The sequence below is a fragment of the Octopus sinensis genome, linkage group LG8, assembly GCF_006345805.1.
Source record: "Octopus sinensis linkage group LG8, ASM634580v1, whole genome shotgun sequence".
Classification (NCBI taxonomy): Eukaryota; Metazoa; Mollusca; class Cephalopoda; order Octopoda; family Octopodidae; genus Octopus; species Octopus sinensis.
The window spans coordinates 104,392,359-104,416,351 of NC_043004.1; the positions used below are offsets into that span (position 1 = coordinate 104,392,359).

At 36.9% G+C, this 23,993-nt stretch overlaps 1 protein-coding gene across 4 annotated transcripts in view; it reads left to right on the forward strand.

Moving 5' to 3' along the window:
* The window catches only part of LOC115214888 (mutS protein homolog 5-like), a 281,559-nt gene that overhangs the window by 162,590 nt on the left and 94,976 nt on the right, over window positions 1-23,993 (forward strand). The gene's annotated exons all lie outside the window — the stretch shown is intronic.

The window sequence follows — 23,993 nt, forward strand, 5'->3', positions numbered from 1 at the left end:
TAACACATATTGATCTAATGTATTGGTCTCTATTGAACTGCGTTAGGATGGCGGAGGGGATAATTTAAACTGATACACACACACACACACACACACACAACCGTACTTACTAGTATATATCTTAACATATCTAACATACACTGACATACTGACATATATTCACACACTTGTAATATCTACACATACATATGCACATATACATACATGTATACCTACATCATATATATGTGTGCGTGTGTGTGTGTGTGTGTGTGTACCCATATATCCTCTGTCACTGGTACTGTCATACATAAACATACACAAATTACCAATACATAAACACACTTCAACACCTATGTTCACAAATATATACATGTGTGACTAGTAGTTTATATATACTAACACACACAGCATACATTCTCTCTCTCTCTCTCTCTCTCTCTCTCTCTCTCTCTCTTCTCTCCCTCTCTCACTTTCTCTCTCTCTCTTGCTCTCCACACACACATGCACACACATCACATCACACATGCATACGCATCACACACATCACATCACACATGCATACGCATCACACACATCACATCACACATGCACACACATCACATCACACATGCATACGCATCACACACACACATACTTACCCACCCGCAAATATACTTGCATTCAAATATATTGGAATACATACACATACCTATACACTACTAAAAAAATGCGACTTTTATATGCAATGTCACACACATGCACGCACATACATACACACACATACATATGGACTAACACAAGTATACACTCAGATATAGATATGCACACCTTGGAAAACAACCACACGCCCACCTTATATACGGTTATAAGAATGTGCTTAAAAGCCAAAATGTTATGTGAAATCTATGAGCCATGTTATTCAGTTTGAGAATGGATATTTGACAAAGCTTCAGAGGTCTTGTTAGAGATGTGGAATGGTAGAATTGGTGTGCTTTGATCAAAGGACAATATTGATGAGGCCAGAATCTATCGAACTCTAGATACTCTATGACACTGGTATGTTCTGCAGTCACAAGCAGCATCATGGAAACCAATACTTTTACTAATGTGGTTTATTGATTTTTATTTGTTTTTTAATAAGGCAACTAAATGTTGTAGTTGCTGTTGTTGTTATTGTTGTTGTTAGTCTTTAACTGCGTCAGTCAATTTAACATTTAAAACATCCCATAAAATCTGTACCTTGATTCAGTTCGGTCTGGGACAAAGTGTCGGACAAAAATAATTAAAAAAAAAAATGCTGGATGCAGGAATGGTTGTGTGTTTAAGAAGCTCACTTTGGAACCATGTGATTTGGGGTTCAACCTCACTGTGTGGTACCTTGTTTGTTAGAAACCTGTCATGTACACACACACACACTACACTTTGATCTTAGTCAAAAGGCCAAGAAGTGATATATCATTATCATCATCATCATCATTATTTTAAATCTGTTTTCCGTGCTGGTTTGGGTTGGATGGTTTCACAGGTGCTGGCAAGGCCGGAGAGCTGCACCAGGCTCCAATTGTCTGTTTTGGCATGGTTTCTATGGCTGGAAGCCTTTCTGCCACATAAAAGCACTGCCCGTGCAGCAACATGTAAAATCGCCCATGTGACAACAAATAAAAGTGCCCATGCGGCAACATATAACAGCACCCATGCGGCATCACTTGCAAGTGTCCGTGTGATGCCACGTAAAAACATCCAGCACACTCTGTAAAGTGGTTGGCATCAGGAAGGGCATCCAGCCATAGGAATCATGCCAAATCAGACTGGAGTCTAGTGCAGCTCCCCAGCTTACCAGTTCTGATCACAACGTCCAACCCATGCCAGCATGGACAACAGACATTAAATCATGATGATGAGACATATCTCTCTCTCTCTCTCTCTCTCTCTCTCTCTCTCTTTCTCTCTCTCTCTCTCTCTCTCTCTCTCTCACTCTCTCTCTCTCTCTATATATATATAGATAGATAGATAGATAGATAGATAGATAGATTCCAGTGTGTGTCCATACTTGACAACTGGGGTTGATTTGTTTGACAAAACACTTCAAAATAGTGCCCCAGCATGGCCACAGTCCAATGACTGAAACAAGTAAAAGATAAAAGTTAGAGGTAAAAAATAGTATAAAAGGATGTTTACTAACCAGTGCTCAACTCTGGTTTCTTGACGTTATATGAACAGAATGGCAGGTGATGTTCTAAGATTATCACCTAAATACTTCCCAAATACTCAGTGAAATCCTTACATTGTGATTTTAAGCTCAAAGCCTTCCAGTTGTTATGATATGCACTCAGTCACTTCATTTCTGTACCAGAGTACATTGCATTGGCATATGGCACTTGGTAAATGTTTGGTGATTTAGAACAGTGTTTTTCATAGACAAGCAGAGATGCTTTAGGAATTGTAAAGTGAGCTGATTAATTGCTATGTTTAATAAAATTGTGATGGCTTCAGACTTCTAAATTTGTCCAAGACCATGGCAAAGAGAGAAGGATTTTATGGATGCAAACTCTGTCTTGTCTTTTCATTCATAAAGAGAGGAGCAAGAAAAAACAATTTCACTGCTATTATTGTTGTTGTTGTCATTTGGAGAAGGGTGATCTAGTATTTGTCACTTCGAAACCACTGGTTTTCAAAGGAGATCTTGTATCTTTAGCTGTTAGTCAAGCCAAGAGTTGTTTAGCTCCGGTTTTGTTCTGGTCTTGTAGGCCAAAATTCATATTGTTCCAGACATGACCTTATTTCACCTTATTTTCAGACAGCTTATCGAAAATGACATTATGCAATATTTCCTTTACAAAGGAGACGGTATGATTTAAGGGGAATTTGGCTCTTATTTTAAGTAGGTCCAACATCCTTGTAGAAGCTCCCTTGTCGATGCATTTATCTATATGGGTGATAAGTGAGGAAGAATAAATTGAGTAAATTAATGGCTACATAGAACAGTTGGTTAAGAAACTTGGTCTTAACTTCATAACTTCAAGGTTAATGACGCAGTTGGAATGGGAATTCACTGTCTGAGAATCAGGAATCTCTTTTCACTCTTTACATTTCAAGATTTCTTAATTAATCGTGAATTTTAGGTAATTAGATTTAACTGTGGACACTGTGATAATAAAGATTGGTAAAACAGAATATATTGCTTTCCTGTCTAAATGATGTCTAGTGTGATCACTGCTGTGGAGCCAAAGCCATGTTCTTAGCGCTGGTCACATACAACAGACACTTTCATTTCCCAACTGAAAGCAGATTACATCAATTATAGCATTAATGCTGTTGCAGAGGATATTAATGTCTCATAATCTCAGTTCTCCTCTTCTCGTAAATTTGTGATTTGTGTGCCTTTTGTAAGATATTACTTTATTTACTCGTGTATAGTTTGGATTGAAGAAAAAGAAGTCTTTACAATTATCTTTTGTTATTTGAACCCCTCTCATTTGAAATTTTGAAATTATATAGAATTTTCAGTTGAATAGAGACAAAATAAGTTGTGAGGGTAATTTACTCGACAAGGAATTGTATGGTCATAAGTTCAATTTCTATTATAGCTGTTGTGGCTTTTCTAAGATTCCTAACTTATATTAGAACTGAATGGCTATTTTTAAAAAAAAAAGGCTATTCAAATGAGCCAACAAGGGTGCTGCTTAAATGGTTTTTCAACAGGCTAGAAATAACAGTTATATCCTCCTTGAACAATAACCTCACCATCATAAAAACTAGACAAAAAGCATAGGCACAGGTATGTCTGTGTGGTTAAGAAGCTCACTTTGCAACCACAGTTTCAGGTTCAGTCCCACTCCACAGTACACTGGACAAAGTTGACCCTGAACCAACCAATGTCTGGTGAGTGAATTTCGTAGGCAGAAACTCTGTAGAAGCCCTTCATATGTATTTGTGTGTGTGTGTGTGTGTGTGTGTGTGTGTAATGTATGTATGTATGTAATGTATGTATGTATGGATGGATGGATGATGATGATGATGATGATGATGATGATGATGTAGTATGTATGTATGTATGTGTCTTTATGCCTGTGTTTGTCTCCACCACTGCTTGACAACTGGTGTTGTTTTGTTTATGTCCCTGTAACTTTGTAGTTCCGCAGTATAGGCCAATAAAATAAGTACCAAATTTCTTTTTTTAAAATGGCTAGGGTTGATTTGTTTGACTAAAACTTTTCAAGGCAGTACTCCAGCATGGCCACAGTCCAGTGACTGAAACAAATATAAAATAGAAGATATTCAATAATGTTGTCCTAAATAACTGCAACAATCACCTACTCAAAGAATGTAACTGTCCTAGTTAATATGGAAAATGAATATTTAAAACCGTAATAAAAAAGAAAAAGAAGGAAAACTTTATTGTAAAAACCATGTCATATATTTTGAAATGTTCATATTTCTTTCTAATAATTATAATAGTTAGATGTCAGTGCAACAGACAGCTTTGAATGTTGAGGTTACGGTGTATAGCTTTCTGTTTAGTCATCATTCCAACAAGCTGTAATTGGGATGTAGTCGGAAGTGGTAAAGATAAAGTCTTAATTGGCCGGAAGTGGAGGTCGAGATTGTCACAGCATGAAAGGTTTTCTATTAGATGAGGTGTTACTTTCTTCTACTTCACCTCCACTTTACATTAGCTTCAGTCTCTCTCTGCTTTCTTGCTCTCCCTCTCTCTCCTTTTCACTCTCTCTCTCTCTCTCTGTGACAAAGTCAACTCAAGTTGGCTATCTCTGAATTGTGAGTTTCTTTCTGTTTTAATTGGGTGGTCACTTTACAACTTCTGCATCTTGGCTTTATCATCAGTGATGGACTGTCCGTTACTTCTTACTCTAATTTATATATTTATATCTTCTATCTAGATAAAAATAATAAATGGTTCCAGGTTCAGTCCCATTATGTGGCACCTTGGGCAAGTATATTCTGCTACCAGGCTGATCAAAACCTTGTGAATGGATTTGGGAAATGGAAACTAAAAGAAGCTTGTTATATGTATATATATAGAAAACCATTTATTATTTTTATCTAGATAGAAGATATAAATATATAAATTAGAGTAAGAAGTAACACAGATCATCACTGATATGAAACAGGCGTAGTCTTTTTATAACTATTTAGTATTTATTGTACTTTATTGATTTAAAATAAGGTGTGTTTTTTTATAGTATATGTTTTCTATATGGGGTGAATAACATCTTTCTTTAGTGAATTGCTTAATAGTGGATTTTCTCTAAATCATTTATTCTTTTACTTGTTTCAGTCATCTGACTGCGGCCATGCTGGAGTACCACCTTTAGGCGAGCAAGTTGACCCCAGGAATTATTCTGTGCAAGCCTAGTACATATTCTATCAGTCTCTTTTGCCAAACCGCTAAGTTACGGAGAAGTAAACACACCAGCATTGGTTATCAAGTGATGTTGGGGGACAAAAACAGACACACTCACACACACACATACGACGGGCTTCTTTTAGTTCCCATCTACCAAATCCACTCACAAGTCTTTGGTCAGCCTGAGGCTATAGTGGAAGACACTTACCCAAGGTGCCATGCAGTGGGACTGAACCCAGAACCATATGGTTGGTAAGCAGGCTACTTACCACACAGCCACTCCCGTGTTTGTATATGTATATATATGTGTGTATGTGTATGCATATATATATATATAGTCAGTGTAGACCCAAAACACCCCAAACTATAGAGCAATAATGTACTTATATTCAGTTATGTCCAGTCATACAGTGACCAATGGTTTCGCATCCATAAGGCACTTAGCCCTATGGATGACTCATCAGACCCTATTGGCAGAGGGTATACATCTCTTCAAATTAGAGGCATATACCCTCCACCATCAGGGTCTGATGTGTCATCCATAAGGCTAAGCACCTTATGGATGTGAAACCATTGGTCACTTTGTGACCAGACGTATACTTAACTGCTTATATATATATACATACAAGTTTCTTCTCTGTGTGTTAGTGTGTGTGTGTGGGGGGGGTATGTGTTTATACCCACCACTTGACAACCATTATTGGTTTATTTACATCCCTATGACTGAGTGGTTCAACATAAAAGGTCCATAGAATAAGTGCCAAGCTTTAAAAAAAAATGTTGGGGTCAGTTTGTTTGACTAAAACCCTTTGAGGTAATGCTCTAGCATGGCCACAGTCTAGTGTCTGAAACAACTAAAATATAAAACATTGTGGCTGTGTGGTAAGTAGCTTGCTTACCAACCACATGGTTCTGGGTTCAGTCCCACTGCATGGCACCTTGGGTAAGTGTCTTCTACTATAGCCTCGGGCCGACCAAAACCTTGTGAGGGGAATTGGTAGATGGAAACTGAAAGAAGCCTGTCATATATATGTATGTATATGTGTGTGTGTATATGTTTGTGTGTCTGTGTTTGTCCCCCCAACATCACTTGACAACAGATGCTAGTGTGTTTACATCATCATCATCATCATTTAGTGTCCGCTTTCCATGCTAGCATGGGTTGGACGGTTCAACTGGGGTCTGTGAAGCCAGAAGGCTGCATCAGGCCCAGTCTGATCTGGCAGTGTTTCTACGGCTGGATGCCCTTCCTAACGCCAACCACTCCATGAGTGTAGTGGGTGCTTTTTACATGCCACCCGCACAGGTGCCAGACAGGGCTGGCACCGTCTGGCACCTGTGCGGGTGGCACGTAAAAAGCACCCACTACACTCACATCCCTGTAAATTAGCGGTTCGGCAAAAGAGTCCGATAGAATAAGTACTAGGCTTACAAAGAATAAGTCCTGGGGTCGATTTGCTCGACTGAAGGCAGTGCTCCAGCATGGCTGCAGTCAAATGACAGAAACAAGTAAAAGAGGAAAAGAATATTATTTTTGAAGTGAAGATATTTTTAAGTAAATCTTTTTCCAAAGCTGACCGAGCGATGAAATGGGAAGTTATGGGTGTCAGTTAGGTTTTATCATTTTATTTTATTTGTTAAAATCCCACAAAGGGTCAGTAAAATAAAGTGCCAGTCAAGAACTTGTGTTGTTTTTATAAACTACACTTCCCCACCTCCCTCCAAATTTCTGGCCCTGGGTCAATCTCGGAAATTATTATTTAACGAGGCAATTTGTATCAGTTATATTTTTATTAGAGTTTATAGTATTTAACTTACATTTTGTCTAATAATGTTTAGGGAGGGAGTGGAGAAGCTTGTGTAAAGGCCAAACTGATAATGAGGACAACGGCGGCGGTGGTGGTGGTTTTGGTGGTGGTAATGGTGGCGTCAGTGTTGGTGGTTATGTATTTGTGTGTATGTGCTGGTATTCGAAGATTATTACTTTGTGTGTGTTGTGTGTGTTATGTTACAGTGTACAACACAAACTGTAGAAGTAGATTTGCTCTAAGATTAAATGCGAAAAAGGTGGGAACGATATATTTATTGTCCTTGTTGCTAAGCAACCCCACGTCTGACCTCACTGAACAAACCAATAATCAAAGCTGTTCCAACCATGACCACCCGATTCTTCTCTCAGACATTTAAATATCTAGCTCCATATTATCCACACTCATCCCTTATCAAAACTAGAAAGTAATTTGAGGCAGATTTAGCTGATATTTCCCTAGATGGCTTATGAGAATAATATTTTGTGTAAAGGTCAGAAAGTGTTTAAGGGATTATTGGATGAGTGGGACATCACTGGAGAATTTATTTTCAAACACTACCTAAATTAGTGGTCACTATTTGCACCTCTCTTTTGCAGTAACCTTTTCGTGTTCTGGCAGGTCAAAAAGTATAATTCTAGGTGCAGGCGTGGCTGTATGGTTAAGAAGCTTGCTTTGCAACCATGTAGCTTTGGGTTCAGTCCCACTCTGTGGCACCTGAGGCAAGTGTCTTATGGTAAAGACCCTGGTTAACCAATGCCTTGTGAGTGAATTTGTTGACCAAGACAGTGTGGAAACCTGTTGTGTGTGTATATATATATGTATATATACATATCAGATCATTAAGAATGAAATGTCCGGTTTTGAACTGAAAGTTTATTTTACTTTATCTCAACAAAAAGCAATGTATTAATCAAAGTATGCACCTCAATTATCAACACAATTTTACCATTTTATCGGTTGCTTATTTATGCCAGCAGCAAAGAATTCTGGAGCGCAAGAGGTGAAGAAATCATGAAAGGCTGTTTTTGCGTTTTCTTCAGACTTGAAGTTTCTCCTTGTAAAAAGTTGTCTAATGCCTGGAAAACATGATTGTCAGTTGGTGCAAAGTCTAGTGAATATGGTGGATGACAGAGTACTTCCAAGTTCAATTCCTGCAACTTCTGTAGCATTCTTTGTGCAACATGTGGTCAAGCATTGTCTTGCAAGAGAATTGGCCTGTCTCTGTTTATCAATCTCGGTTGTTTAATTGCAGGTTCATTCATCATTTCATCCAATTAGTTGATGTATACATCTGCTGTAATTGACTTACCAGGTGTCATGAAGCTGTAGTGAATGTCACCAGCACTGGACCACCAAACAGACACCGTTAGCTTTTTTTGGTGAAAATTCTCTTTTGGATTGTGTTTTGGCACTTTGTTTCTATCCAGCCACCGTGCAGAATGCTTGCTATTGTTGAAAAGAATCCATTTTTCATCACACATAATATGATGCCAAAATGGCTCACTTTTATGCCATGACAGCAAAGAACAGCAAGTTTCAAGATGACGTGTCATTTGATGCTCGTTCAGTTCATATGGGACCCACTTGTCCAGGTTCTTTACCTTGCTGATTTGTTCAGATGGTCCAATAGAGTTTGCTGCTAACTCACCCGTAGTTTGAGATGTATCTGCGTCAACTACAGTTTCCAGCTCATCATTGGTTTCAGATCTACCACGGGGCTGATTTCCAAGAGTAAAGTCATCAGACCGGAACTTCTCAGATCATCGACATACAGTGTGCTCATTTGCTACATCTTCACCAAACACCTTGTTGGTCTTTCAAGCTATCTGAGATGCATTGATTCTATGACAGAACTCATATTCATAAACAGCATGAATTTTTTATCTATCCATGGGATCACAAAAATTGATTTACGAGGGAAAACTTACTATAAATCAGACACCATGAATTGCATTTCGAAAAGTGATGATATAATTCTTCAATGTTGTAAAACAAAGAATTGTCAGGATTAAGAGTTAACAACTGTCAAACTCGATGCATAAGAAAACTGAACACTTAATTCTTAATGACCTGACATGTATACACACACATACACACACACACATATATGTGTGTGTTTGTCTCCCCTCCACAATTTGGCAACAGGTGTTGGTTTGTTTATGCCTCAGTAACTTTGTGGTTTTCCAAAAGAGACGGATGAATAATTACTTGACTTAAAAAGTAAGCATTGGCATCAGTTTTTTTGGCTAAACCCTTCAAGGTGGTGCCCCAGTAAAAGCTTAAAGATAAAAAATAAATGCAATTAGAATACACTTTCCAGGAGTATGACACAAGAGCATTTTCTTAACCATACTTGAACCATACTTGAAGCTGAATTTAAATGATTATGATGCCTATTGATGATGAATAAACAACTCTTTGACTGATTCTAGCTTGTATGACTGTGTACTGGCAGTATAGCTGTTACAGTTGTGGTAAACCAGTCAGAATTTATAAATGAACTGAATTGCACTTCATTAAAATGCTTATAGTAAACTGTGAGTTACAGGGTAAAACTGGAGAAACAATAATTTGCTGACCTATCAAACCCATATGTTAATAAAAACCCAATCTGAAAATGTGGATGACGTAAGTGTGAGTAGTAATGATATAATTCACAGTCTAATTAGTAATTTAACCCGTTCTATGATATTTGCTTTTAAACACTGATGAGGCTGCTACTGGAAAACATTAACATGTTAGAAATCCATTCTGTTCTCGCCTTTATTTGCCTTCCAGCAAAGCAAGTCATTAATTCTTATCACCTAAAAGGATTGAAACAACAACCTTGCAGTTACTAATCATGGTTGTTTCTTCTGAGTTGCCAAGTCTTTGTGTGGAGTTTGATGTCAGTCCATACACATTATAACACAGTTGTCTCTGTTTGATCTTTCACTCTAAAAGGAATCTGATGAAGTAGAAAATAAAATTGCTTTGATAGCAAAATCTACTTAAAAAGCTTTTCCTTTTTATAGTCTACTTTTCTACTGCAGCTTGGGTCATGTATGAGTCACCAGCTCTGTTTTTTTATTTTTTTTTATATATATACAATGTCAGACAGTGATGTAAATTTACTAACATGATGTCTGTCCTCAAGTCATCTGAAGCTGTACATTTCCACAATCAGTCTTCACAAACACAGAAAATAGTCACACTATCATTTTAGTTTATTAAAATATATACAATAAGTCAAAATATTTTTACTGTCAAATGCTCAAGAGTAACATGTAAATTCTTAGCTCACTTGAGTTTAAAAGTCTGTTTCAATTTTCAGTTGGAACAAATCACTCTTCTCATGCTACTGATATCACTAAGAATATATCATGTAACTTTCAACCATTTCTTTCTCCAACATTTCTTGTTTGTTTAATGTTTGCAGTTGAAAGTATTATTCCTCTGTAAAAAAAAAAAAAAGAGTTTTTATTGTTATTTTAACATTTTTCATTTTTAATTGAATGACAGAAATGTTGTGGGTATTTAGATTTCCCCTTGTCATGTAGAACTTCAACAAGGACAAGCTTGCCACCCTTAAACCCAAGAACTATGCTGCTCGTACTTTTTAATCATTGCCCCCTACCTCTTTCGTTAACACTTTCTCAGCACTTCCTCAGCTCATGATTCATCAAAATTAAGTTCATCACATGTAGCTATAGATATTTATATGCATGTAATTCAGGAAGTTACTTAATACTACAAGGACGGTGTCTATTTATTGCATGCATGGCAATACTCACAAATCTAGACAATGTCTTCTAAATTATACTTTTGTTTATGGCTTATAATTCAAATGCATAACTGATATATATTTGGTTCAGTTTATTTACTTATTTATACTTTGAAGTTTCTTGTTGTTTTTGTTATTGTGGTTGTCGTTGTAGTTATGATTATGGCTAACAAGCAGTTTATCACAATATGATATTCATTATTTTTTAAGTGTTTTTAAAGTTAATATTTAACTGTACAGATGCATCTATCACCTGCCTCACTGCCCCTTCTGTTTCTATTATCCATATAAAGTTTTCCCTCTCACCCAGGATGTGGTATCTTGATTCCTACAGTTGTAGTCAAAAATATGCATCTTGGTTAGCTTACATGAAATGATGTTTTTCATATTAGGGCTACAGCTATAGCAAACTTTTATGGAATATCTGTTGAAAATTTTGCTATATCTATGGCTATCAGGGAAATGTTTATCTATCAGAGCTAAAATTTTTTACCTGCATTAGTAACACGATCTCTGCCATCAAACCAAATGAGAAACTTAGCTATATGCACAGCCTTGTCATTCCTCTATTATCACTAAAAACCTAATAGCTAACATTAGTCGTAGGATCTGTAACTTTTCCTCAAAAGAAATTTTTGATAAGCCCACTTGCTACTATAGCAGTACGTGGCCAACTCTTTACTCTTTTAATTGTTTCAGTCATTTGACTGTAGCCATGCTGGAGCACCGCCTTTAGTCGAGCAAATCAATCCCGGGACTTATTCTTTGTAAACCTAGTACTTATTCTATTGGTTACTTTTGCTGAACCACTAAGTTACGAGGACGTAAACACACCGGCATCGGTTGTCAAGCAATGTTGGGGGGACAAACATAGACACACAAACATATACATACACACATACATATATATATATATATATATATAATCGTTTCATACAAGGACAGGCTTTATTAAAAGTTGCAAAAATTACAGCATATAAACGTGTCCCGTACTCATCAGCTAAAATACATGTGCGTTCTCTAGACATCCTAGTGGTTGAGGCTATACTCATGAAGTAATGAAGATAATTAAGTAACATAAACATAAACAGATATCCAAAGTTCATTAAAGTTCTATATATATATATATATATATATAGATAGATAGATAGATAGATAGATAGATAGATATACATACATACGACTGGCTTCTTTTAGTTTCCATCTATCAAATCCACTCACAAGGCTTTGGTGAACCCGAGGCTATAGTAGCAGACACTTGCTCAAGGTGCCACGCAGTGGGACTGAACCCGGACCATGTGGTTCATAAGCGAGCTATGTACCACGGCCACTCTTACGCCAACAGTGACTTTTTATACAAAATATTATACACCCAAATTTAAAAACAAACCAAGCTGAAAAATAGACCTAGGAAAGTAATATATTATCATTATGATCATCATCATCATCATTTAACGTCCATTTTCCATATTGGCATGGGTTGGACATTTTGACAGGATCCTGTAAGCCACAGGGCTGCAATGTGCTCCAGGTCAGTTTTGGCATGGTTTATATGGCTGGATGTCCTTCCTAATGCCAACCCCTTTACAGTGTGTACTGGGTACTGTTTTGTGCCTTCAACACTAGAGAGGTTGCTAAATAATTTGTAAGAAAAAAAAGAACCACAATAGGGATAAACAAAAAAAGCCGTTTTAACTAAGTGAGGAGAGTATTTGAGAGGGTGGAATGGTGATTTTATGCCAGGGACTGGCAGATTTATAGGGGTCTCGCTACAGAGAAGATACATTCATATAAAGGTGGGCGGGAATATCTGGGTAAAGCTAAAGTGGTAGTGATAGGGTGCCAGAGAAAAAACCTCAAGAAGCAAGAGATGATACAGGCAGTGGGTCAGCAGTGGATTGGCAGTTGGAGAGTGTGAAGGAAGAATACCTATTTCTTTACTACCCACAAGGGGCTAAACACAGAGGGAACAAACAAGGGCAGACAAAGGATTAAGTCGATTACATCGACCCTAGTGCGTAACTGGTACTTAATTTATCGACCCCAGTGCGTAACTGGTACTTAATTTATCGACACAGTGTATAACTGGTACTTAATTTATTGACCCCGAAAGGATGAAAGGCAAAGTTGACCTCAGCAGAATTTGAACTCAAAACGTAACGGCAGACGAAATACAGCTACATATTTCGCCCTTCGCGCTAACGTTTCTGCCAGCTCACCGCCTAGATGGGAGTAGAAGTGATTGTAGTGAGTGATGACAGGAGTGGATGTGCAGTTTGATGGGGATTATCAGTATGAGCAGAGGAGAGAGATAGGAGTGGCTTAGGGATGGTAGTTCAGGAGGTAGGCATAAAAGCAATGGGCAGGGAAATGTAGAAGTACATAAAGGGTAGGCATGGTGAATGGGTGTGGTGGCAAACATGAGAGGGTGCTGGGAATGATAGCCTATATGCAAGGTGTTAAGATGAAGCTTAACAGAGGAGTGGTGGTGATGGGGAGGGGGGAGGGGGGCAAGTGGGAAAACAGTGAACACATGGTAAATGCTACCAGGTCATATTCATTTATGATTGATGGGTTTGGTTACTTTGTATGTTTATATGTATTTGTGTATATACATACATATATAAACTAACACTCACGTATGCCGATGTATATGTGAGTGTGTGTATGCAGATATTTGTTTGTGTGTCTATACATATATATATACATATATATATATATATATATATAGAGAGAGAGAGAGAGAGAGAGAAATATATATACATGTATATGTACATATATATGCATGTATTTCTTTTTCTCTTTTACTTGTTTCAGTCATTTGACTGCGGCCATGCTGGAGCATCACCTTTAATCGAGAAACTCGACCCCGGGACTTATTCTTTTGTAAGCCCAGTACTTATTCTATCGGTCTCTTTTGCCGAACCGCTAAGTAACGGGGACATAGGGGACATAAACACACCAGCATCGGTTGTCAAGCAATGCTAGGGGGACAAACACAGACACACAAACACACACACACACACATATATATATATGTACACATATATATACGATGGGCTTCTTTCAGATTCCGTCTACCAAATCCACTCACAAGGCTTTGGTCGGCCCGAGGCTATAGTAGAAGACACTTGCCCAAGGTGCCACGCAGTGGGACTGAACCCGGAACCATGTGGTTGGTAAACAAGCTACTTACCACACAGCCACTCCTGCGTATGTGTATGTGTGTATGAATATATATATCAAATTTGTTTATGAGAAATGTTTTGAATATGCAAATAATACTCCTATTCCATTATGCCAGCCACAGTCTAATGATGCTGACTGGTGAACCAGGTTTTTGGGTTGCCTCAAGCTGTACTGACATAATATAGGATAAATATAATAATAATAATAATAATAATAATCCTTGAATGGAATTTATAAACATTTAATGCATCACTATACGTGTTTCCACAAACCACGTTGTCTCTTAAGATCACAGTCAGTATTCCTGGGATGATTACAGTGTAGTCTGTAGTATCTGTGGGCATTGGGTAGATCATCTTCATGGATTCATTATTCAGATTACACTGTAATAATCCCAGCAATATAGACTACTCATAAGAGACATGCGATTTGTGGAAACGTATGTAGCGATGCATTAAATACATTTATAAATCTCATTCTGGGATTATTCTTATTATTACTATATATATTTCTTTACTACCCACAAGGGGCTAAACACAGAGGGGACAAACGAGGACAGACAAACGGATTAAGTTGATTACATCAACCCCAGTGCGAAACTGGTACTTAATTTATCGACCCCGTAAGGATGAAAGGCAAAGTTGACCTCGGCGGAATTTGAACCCAGAACGTAACTGCATTTCGCTCGGCGTGTTAACGTTTCTGCCAGCTCGCCGGCATATATATTATTACTATATATATGTACACAAACACATACGCACACACACATCTTATCATCATCATCATCATCATCATCATTGTTTAATGTCTGCTTTCCATGCTGGCATAGGTTGGACAGCTTGACTGAGGACTTGTGAGCCAGGAGGCTGCACCAGGCTCCAATCTGATCTGGCAGTGTTTCTACACCTGGATGCCCTTCCTAACACCAACCACTCCAAGAGTGTAGTGGGTGCTTTTTATCTTCCACCAGCATGGGAGCCAGCCAAGTGACACTGGTATTGATCATACTCGAATGGTGATTTCTATGTGTCACTGGCACAGGTGCCAGTCAAGGCGGCACTGGCATTGGCCACAACTAAGATTTCACTTGACTCACCAGGACTTCTCAAGTACAGCATATTGCCCAACGATTGAATGGTACTTTTTAAACTGGCCAGTTATGTGACACTTGCATCAGTCACAGCTACAATCTCCCTTGGCTTGTTGGTCCTCTCAAGCACAACATATCTCCAGAGCTTTCAGTTGCTTCTCATTGCCTCTGTGAAGCCCAACGTTCAAAGGTCATGCTTCACCACCTCATCCCGTGTCTTCCTAGGTCTACCTCTTCCACAGGTTCCCTCTACTGCTAGGGTGTGACACTTTTTCACATAACTGTACTCATCTATACGCAACACATGACCATACCAGTGCTGTCATCTCTTGCATACCACATCTGATGCTTCTTATGTCCAACTTTTCTCTCAGGGCGCTTACACTCTGTTGTGTATGCACATTGACATTACACATCTAGCAGAGCATATTAGCTTCATTTCTTTTAAGCCTACACATGTCCTCAGTCACAGTCCATGTTTCACTGCCATATACCATGGCTGTTTGCATGCATTCACTATGCAATCTACCTTTCACTCTGAGTGAGAGGCCATTTGTTACCAGCAGAGATAGGAGTTCTCTGAACTTTGCCTAGGCTATTCTTATTCCAGAAGTTACACTCTCAGGGCATCCAGCCCTGCTACTGACTTGGTCACCTAGGTAACGGAAGCTATCAACTACTTCTAGTTTTTCCGCTTGGCATGTGATGGAATCTGTTTTCTGTACATCTTTGGTGCTTATTGCACCTGTGCATCTGTCACTGACAAAAACTATCTTCCCAGTTAACCTTCCTTTGATATTGCTGCACCTCTTATGTACCCATAACTTACACTGGATACATTTTATGGAGTTTCTACCTATGCCTTTTCTACAGATCGAGCAGTGCCATCTACCTGAAGGGATTTGTGATTTGTGTGTCTTTCTACTTATTAAGACTTTGGTTTTTGCTAGATTGACTCTAAGACCCATCAATTCTAGACCTTGCTTACACACCTGAAACTTCTCTAGTTCTGATAGTGACTCAACTATTAGAGCAAGGTCATCAGCATAGAGTAATTCCCAGGGGCAGCCTGTCTTGAATTACTCTGTTATTGCCTGGAGGACTATAATGAATAAGAGGAGGATGAGGACTGATCCTTAGTGAACCCCTACTTGTACCCTGAATTCTTCACTATACTCATTGCCAACCCCCACCTTACTGAGAGCATATATGTATGTATGTATGTATGTATGTATGTATGTATGCATATAGGTATATACATACATGTAGATATATATATACATATGTGTGTGTGTGTATATAATCATCATTATCATCATCATCCTCATTTAACATCCATTTTCTGTGTTGGCATGGAAAAGATGGTTTTGCAAGAAGTGGGAAGGCCAGGAACCATTGTCTGTTTTAGCAAGGTTCCTATTACTGGATGCCCTTCTTAAATCTAACTACTTTACAGACTGTACTGGCTACTTCTTAAGTGGAGCCAGCACCATACACACACACATGCACACATATTGTGTGTGAAGGTGCATGGCCTAGTGAAGAGGATGTTGCATTCATGATCACTAGATCATGGGTTCAACTCCCAGACCAGGGGGCATGTTGTGTTCCTGAGCAAAGCACTTCATTTCATGTTGCTCCAGTCCCCCCTTTCAATCAGTGTGGAATGTTGGCTTGCTCACCTAGCCAGCAGGTTAGCATCCTTCAAAGGCTAAAATGATGCAAAGCACATTGTGACCACTGGTTGTGTCATGACATCCAATAGTCTGGATGATCATGTGATCACAGTCATGTGATGTATTCATAGTATATTTTGCATGTGCAGTTAGATGTACAACTGCTACTGTTGTGCTTAGAAGTCCATGTAGATTATCACAACCACGTCTACTTCAAGTATAAGTGGTTAAGTAACTACTACACTTAGCAGTATTACTAGTTGTGAAGAACAGTTTCATATATATAAATATAGGCGGCGAGTTGGCAGAAATGTTAGCACGCCGGGTGAAATGCGTTGCCGTATTTCGTCTGCCGTTACGTTCCGAGTTCAAATTCCGCCAAGGTCGACTTTGCCTTTCATCCTTCCGGGGTCGATAAATTAAGTACCAGTTACGCACTGGGGTCGATATAATCGACTGAATCCGTTTTTCTGTCCTTGTTTGTCTCCTCTGTGTTTAGCCCCTTGTGGGTAGTAAAGAAATATAATATATATATATATATTATATATATATATAGTAGAAAGATCTCCCTTTTAGTAGAAAGAATAGCTATAACTCTTTGACTGCTATTTCTAAATTCGGTGTGTGGTGAGGCAAATCGTTGCTAAACCCTTAATTACTTAGTATATATATATATATATATATATATATAAACACACATATAGAAAGTCATAGAGAGAATGTCAGTTTTTTTAATATTACATATATAAGTACCCAATTTATCTATTTTTTAGTTTTGTTTAAAATAGGCATGACTCCAAGAACAAATTATTACAATGTGATTACTAAAGGAAAATCTATGTACTTCTAATGTCTTTTTTACTGACAAGTACAAATTTGACTTTTCTGATTTTCTATTATGAATATCTGAGTCCTTTTATATGAAACAAATTGTACAGCAACATGAATAATAAAAACTATAATCCATTTTAGCATCTAATCTCCTTCATTGCATAAATAGGAAAGAATTTGTTGAACTGTGTTTAATAAGTTACATCATCTACTGATTACTTCTATATTAAGTTTTCATACCTATACAAATTTACATTAATAAATTCAGTAGTAGACTATGAAGAAACAATGTTAGAAATCTTTGGAAATTACTCCAATTAAAGGACAAACTCACATTCATCCATTAAAAACAAATATATATCTTTATATATAAAAGAGAGGTTGTGTGCTGTCTGTCTCCTATGATTTAGATTCCTAACTACTCCCACGTTTTGCGGTGCAGTTTAACCAAAACCGGGTATCTTATAGTCGTGATTCATATCGAGCCCTTCTGGGTATTGGCGCGCGTCTACGATGAGTCTATGATTTTAAAAATAATTTACCATCAATTTTTCCCATTTTTAATGCATTTTTGGCATATATAAGGGAAGTAACTCTCTAAAAATTTATTATTAAATCTCAGAACGTAAAAAGCTACAGTAACACCCCCCCCCTTTGTGGTTAGCCATATTGAGATGGCTATTATACTTTACATCTCTAAAAATGCTTATATAGTTATTTCCCTTACAAACCCGAGCAACGCCGGGCAATACTGCTAGTATATATATTGAAAAGTATATATATGATATGTATGTATATGTGTGTGTGTGTGTATGTATGTATGTATGTATGTTTTAGGAAGTTAAATATTATGGCCGGTCATAGAGTGGCCATTGTTTTCGTACCTGTAAAGCGCTTAGTTTAGGAGACTAGTCCGACTCAAATCTGGTCATCACTTTTAAGTTCCTAATCAAAATATATTACTGCTCTCATACTTCAGAGTCTGCTTCTTTTTCAGATACATGGTCTACTGATGATTTATATATATATATATATATATAGATATATATATATATATAGATATATATATATATATATATTATCAGTAATAACAAAGGGTAAAATTAATTAATTAACTAGTCATCAATAATTTCACCAAGTAGAATTTGGCATGAAAAAGGACCATTTCATGGTAAACTCAAGTACTGAACCCTATTATAAAGTATATATATATATATATATATATATATATATATATAATTATCATTATCATTGAACATTCATTTTCCATGCTGGCATGAGTTGGATAATTTGACTGAAAACTGGTAAGCCGGGGAACTGCACCAGTTTCTGATCTGATTTGGCAATGTTCCTATGGCCAGATGCCCTTCCTAAAGTGTTAAAGAGAAAATTAGTTGTTGACATTGTCATTTTCGATGTTATTGTTTCTGTGTAGTTTCAGTTATCCCTGACCTAGTAGACTTAAGCCTGAACATTGAGTTGTTTGATATAAGGAAACTATCTTGAAACAGTCTTACCACAAGGAATTTGGGGCAAGTGTCTTCTACTATAGCCTCAAGCCAATAAAAGCCTTGTGAGTGGGTTTGGTAGATGCTCATTGTGTGTGTGTGTGTGTGAGTTGAGACTTTGGATGAATATGCTCTGCTATAGCCCCAGGCTGACCAATGTCTTGGAAATGAATTTGGTAACTGTCCATTGTTTGTTTGTGTGTGTGTGTGTGTGTGTGTGTTTCCTTGTCTTGTTATTTGGAAGCTAATTATAAAATGTTCATAAAGCTGTTTGTAAAAAAAAAAAATGGTGTCAGTTCTCTGTAATCTGTGAAAATATGTCCAACTAATGAATTGTTCGTGTTGAAAGGATCAGAAGAAATATATTATACTTGGAAACAGATGAAGTTTGGCAACAGGATGAACATCCAGCCGTCACAAGTTTTGTCTAACCTACCAACCTGCATGTACACTATCACAAGTCTCATCTCATCCATTAGAAAGTTTGGAAAAGTGGATGCTAAAACAATGATGGTGGCTGACTTTACTTGTTTCAGTCATTTGACTGCGGCCATGCTGGAGCACCGCCTTTAGTCGAGCAAATCGACCCCGGGACTTATTCTTTGTAAGCCTAGTACTTATTCTATCGGTCTCTTTTGCCGAACCGCTAAGTTTTGGGGACATAAACACACCAACATCAGTTGTCAAGCAATGTTGGGGCGGGGGGGACAAGCACAGACACACAAACATATACACACACATGCATATATATATGCATATACATATATACGATAGGCTTCTTTCGGTTTCTATCTACCAAATCCACTCACAAGGCTTTGGTCAGCCCGAGGCTTTAGTAGAAGACACTTGCCCAAGGTGCAATGCAGTGGGACTGAACCCGGAACCATGTAGTTCACAAGCAAGCTACTTATCACCCAGCCACTCCTACTTTAGAAGAAACAGAATGCAGAAATAGTTTATTATTAATACAAATGGTGTGAAAATTAAGTTTCTTAGGATATATGTTATTTGTTCTATCATTAAAGAAAACTATAGCTAATATTAACTGTTATAGTCCAGAAACTTGAAGAGTTGGGAGTTCCTTCTGTTTACCTTTTACTTGCTTCAGTCATTGGACTGCAGCCATACTGGGGTATCACCATGAAGGGTTTTAGTTGAACAAATCAGCCCTAGTGCTTATCTTTGTTTTCAAAGTGTGGTACTTATTCTATCAGTGTCTTTTGCTGAACTGCTAAGTTACAGGGACATAGACAAACCAATACTAGTTATCAAGCAGTGGTAGGAAACAAACACACACACACATCTATACATATATGATGAGTTTCTTTCAGTGTCTGTCTACTAATTCCTCCCACAAGGTTTTGGCTGGCCCAGGGATATTGTAAAAAATACATGCCTAAAGTACTATGCAGTGGGATTGAACCTGGTACCATGTAGTTGGGAAGCAAACTTCTTACTACTCAGCCACATCTATGCCTATATTTCCTTAACATTTTATGAATGCAAGTAACAAAAAAAAATTATAAAAAAATAATAATTTAAACAATGCTACTGTCTTATTTATTTATATATACTAGAACAAACAAAAGAAAGGAGAGAGGATCCCATTTGTTGGAGAGCTAAAAACAGCTGTAATGTTCCTCCTGTCTAGATAGAGAATCAGTTATTGATTTGTTAGGTTCAACTATTATGTACTGGCTCCCTGTCTTGCAAAGTACCATTAAAAACAGTGACATTTATTAATTTTTAAGTTGATGACAGTTGTAGCCTAACCCCCCATTGTCATTGTACTCTGGTGTTCTCTCAGTTCTACCATAGTCTGTGTGTTATATCTCCAAACTAGACAAAGAAAAACTAGACAACTATTAGAGCCTCATAAAGATTTATCTTCTTTCATCTACTAAAGAAAAAAAGAAAAAGAGATACATTATACTTTATCATTGATTTCATTTTATAGCAGTTTTAAATTCTATCACTGAAACCATATATCTTTTTTTTTTTTTTTTGGATTTGTCTTCTAATTTTATTTATTTATTTATTTGTTTCCTTTCTCTCTTTTGTGTGCAAAGCTAGCAGTGAAAGAATGTTAAAAGCTCCAGACAAATAATAGAGAATTAATTGGGGAAAGATTCCTGATTGGGACAGAAAAACAAGTTGATAGCTCCTCTTCTCATCACATTTAGCATCAACCTCTTCCTAAGAGACATTTTACATTTTTCACTTTTTATTTCAAGTTGTTTCATTTATTTCTTTTTTTTATTTTTAGCATTTTTATCTTCTTTGTTTTAAAGTTCATTTCTTTAAAAAGTCAGTCAGATATTTGAACTATCTTAAATTAGTTTTTCACTTTCATATTAATTTAAATTTTATGTCTAATCTTGTTCAAAGAGAGATTTTTTAAAAAAATCTGTTTGTTTTTTTAATTTTTATTTTCCATTTTTAATTTTGTTTTATTTTATTTTTTTTTCTATCTTAAATCTAATTTGTACTTGAAATAAGTGAAATTCTGAAATATGCTATTCGTAACATGAAGAACCTCTTCAATAAAGAGAAAATATGATAATAACATTTTCCATTTATCAAACAGTTATTATTTTTGACTATCTTAAAGGGGGGAAGATGTTCTATACATTTTCCTTACACATTAACGACCCAATGCTTAATTGTATCTCGCTAATTCATGCTTTGATTATCTTATAAGACATTTTATAATTTTACTATAAATCATGTCCATTTATCAATGCACAAGGTATTCTATATCTACATACTAACAAGATTAAAAAGCCAGAGACAGTCTAAATCCATCTCAATCTTCTTACATATTCTATTTAAAGCCCTTTTACAGCTACCACAGCAGAAAAGACTCAAAAATGTCTTTTTCTTTTTAAACAATTAACAATAATTTTCAAGTGGAGTATAATTGTTTCAATTGTTAAGGATTCTCTTCAGGGAGAAAAAGGATGAGAAGTGGAATTAATAAAAACAGGCCACTTAGTTTTGAATTTTTCTCTTTTGCTTGGGAAATATCCCCTGTTCATTCTTCTCCACTGTACAATGAACTAGAACTGTTCTGTAGCACTTCTAGACAATTGATAGCATTGAATAGTCTCATTTGTTTAGGGAGTCTGTTCATGTAGAAAAGGGCTTTGTTGAGATAAAATACAATGTCAGTCTCTTTAAAAAGGGTACCACTGACACTTGTCATTCATTTTTTCTTTTTTTCTCTTTTATTTTATTTATTTAATGAATTTCAATGAAGAGACATCATCATCATCATCATCAACATTGTTATTTTTATTGCTTTTGCTTCTTCCTCCACCATCAGTACCACACCACCACACTAACATCACCACCAACACCATCATACTATCACAGCTACCACCAACAGTCTACTACCATTTCAGCCATTGCCACAAATACCATTGCCACCACCACCACCCCCTAAATTTTTAATATCACTATCACAAGCATTTCCACTACCATCATTGCCACCAATTTTACCACTGCCACTACTAGCACCATAGCTATTACCACTACCACTCTCCTCTCCAGTATCCCTACCATTAATTTTGTTACAACTACCATCACCACTACCATCAGTTCAAACTGTTTTCTCTTCCCCCTTGTATCATTGAGTTAGATGAAGTAGGGGTTGAGGTAGGAGTAAGTGTTAATCTCAGTGATTAAAATATTGCTTAAAAGACCGAAAAACATAATTAAAAATGTTCCTTCATAAATTTATGGGGCATTTGTTGTGTGTTCGCATGGGTTGGATAAAGCTACAAAGTAAACTCCATACAGTGATGAGAGTTTCTTTAAGAATTCCATAAGCTTAGTTGCCATGAGGACTGAAAAAATTAATGTTTTTGGCTTCTGCTTTTCATTTCTCAAATAAGGAAGAAAGAGAGACAGAGAGGAGAGAATGATGTTGATATTCCAAGCTGGCAGCTGCGAGGTGGCAGAATCATTAGCATCCTGGACAAAATGCTTAAAATGCCTAACAGCATTTTGTCTGCCTACATTCTGAGTTGAAATTCCACAGAGGTTGACTTTGTCTTCCTCCCTTTTGGGGTCAATAGAATAAGTACCAGTTGAGCACTGGGGTCAGTGTAATCTACTAGTCCCCCTACTAGTAGGATGGATAATCCAGGCTAGTAGTTAATAAAAGGATTGAAATAATTTTTTTCATCGTTTACCATCCTGTCATGTCTGTCTCTCTTCCCCAGACAGAAGACAGGAGTCCCAAATGTTACATTCTTCACCTTGTATGGCAATCAAACTTATTAAAAGCTTCTGTAAACTCTACATTTAAATGAACATTGACCATTAGATTCCTCATTTTGCTCTATGCAGCTTTCTCCAGTTTTATTTCATCGTACAATAAGCATTTATATTCTAATAGAATGGCAATTACAAAACATTAAAAAAAATACTCTTATTTTTAATTGTTTTTATGCAATTTTTATTTATTGATTCCTTATATAAGCATAAGACTGGTAATTTGTAGTATATATGTATAACACACCACCTGATTTTAGCACCAACATCTGGCCCTTTTTTAACACTTGAGTTGAATTTACTCCATTGTAGCATTTGGTTTAGACCTCTGGTTCCCTTGCCACTCATGATCTTTATCACGTGCAGATATTTAGGCTGTGTATCAACTATATCAATCTCACTAGTCTAAAAGGACCTGTAAAAGTCATGAGAACTACCTCTCTTCACATAATTAATATATAAGCCAATTCATAAAAAATGTTGCGGTGTCTTGATCAAAATTTGAACTCAGAACATAGAGA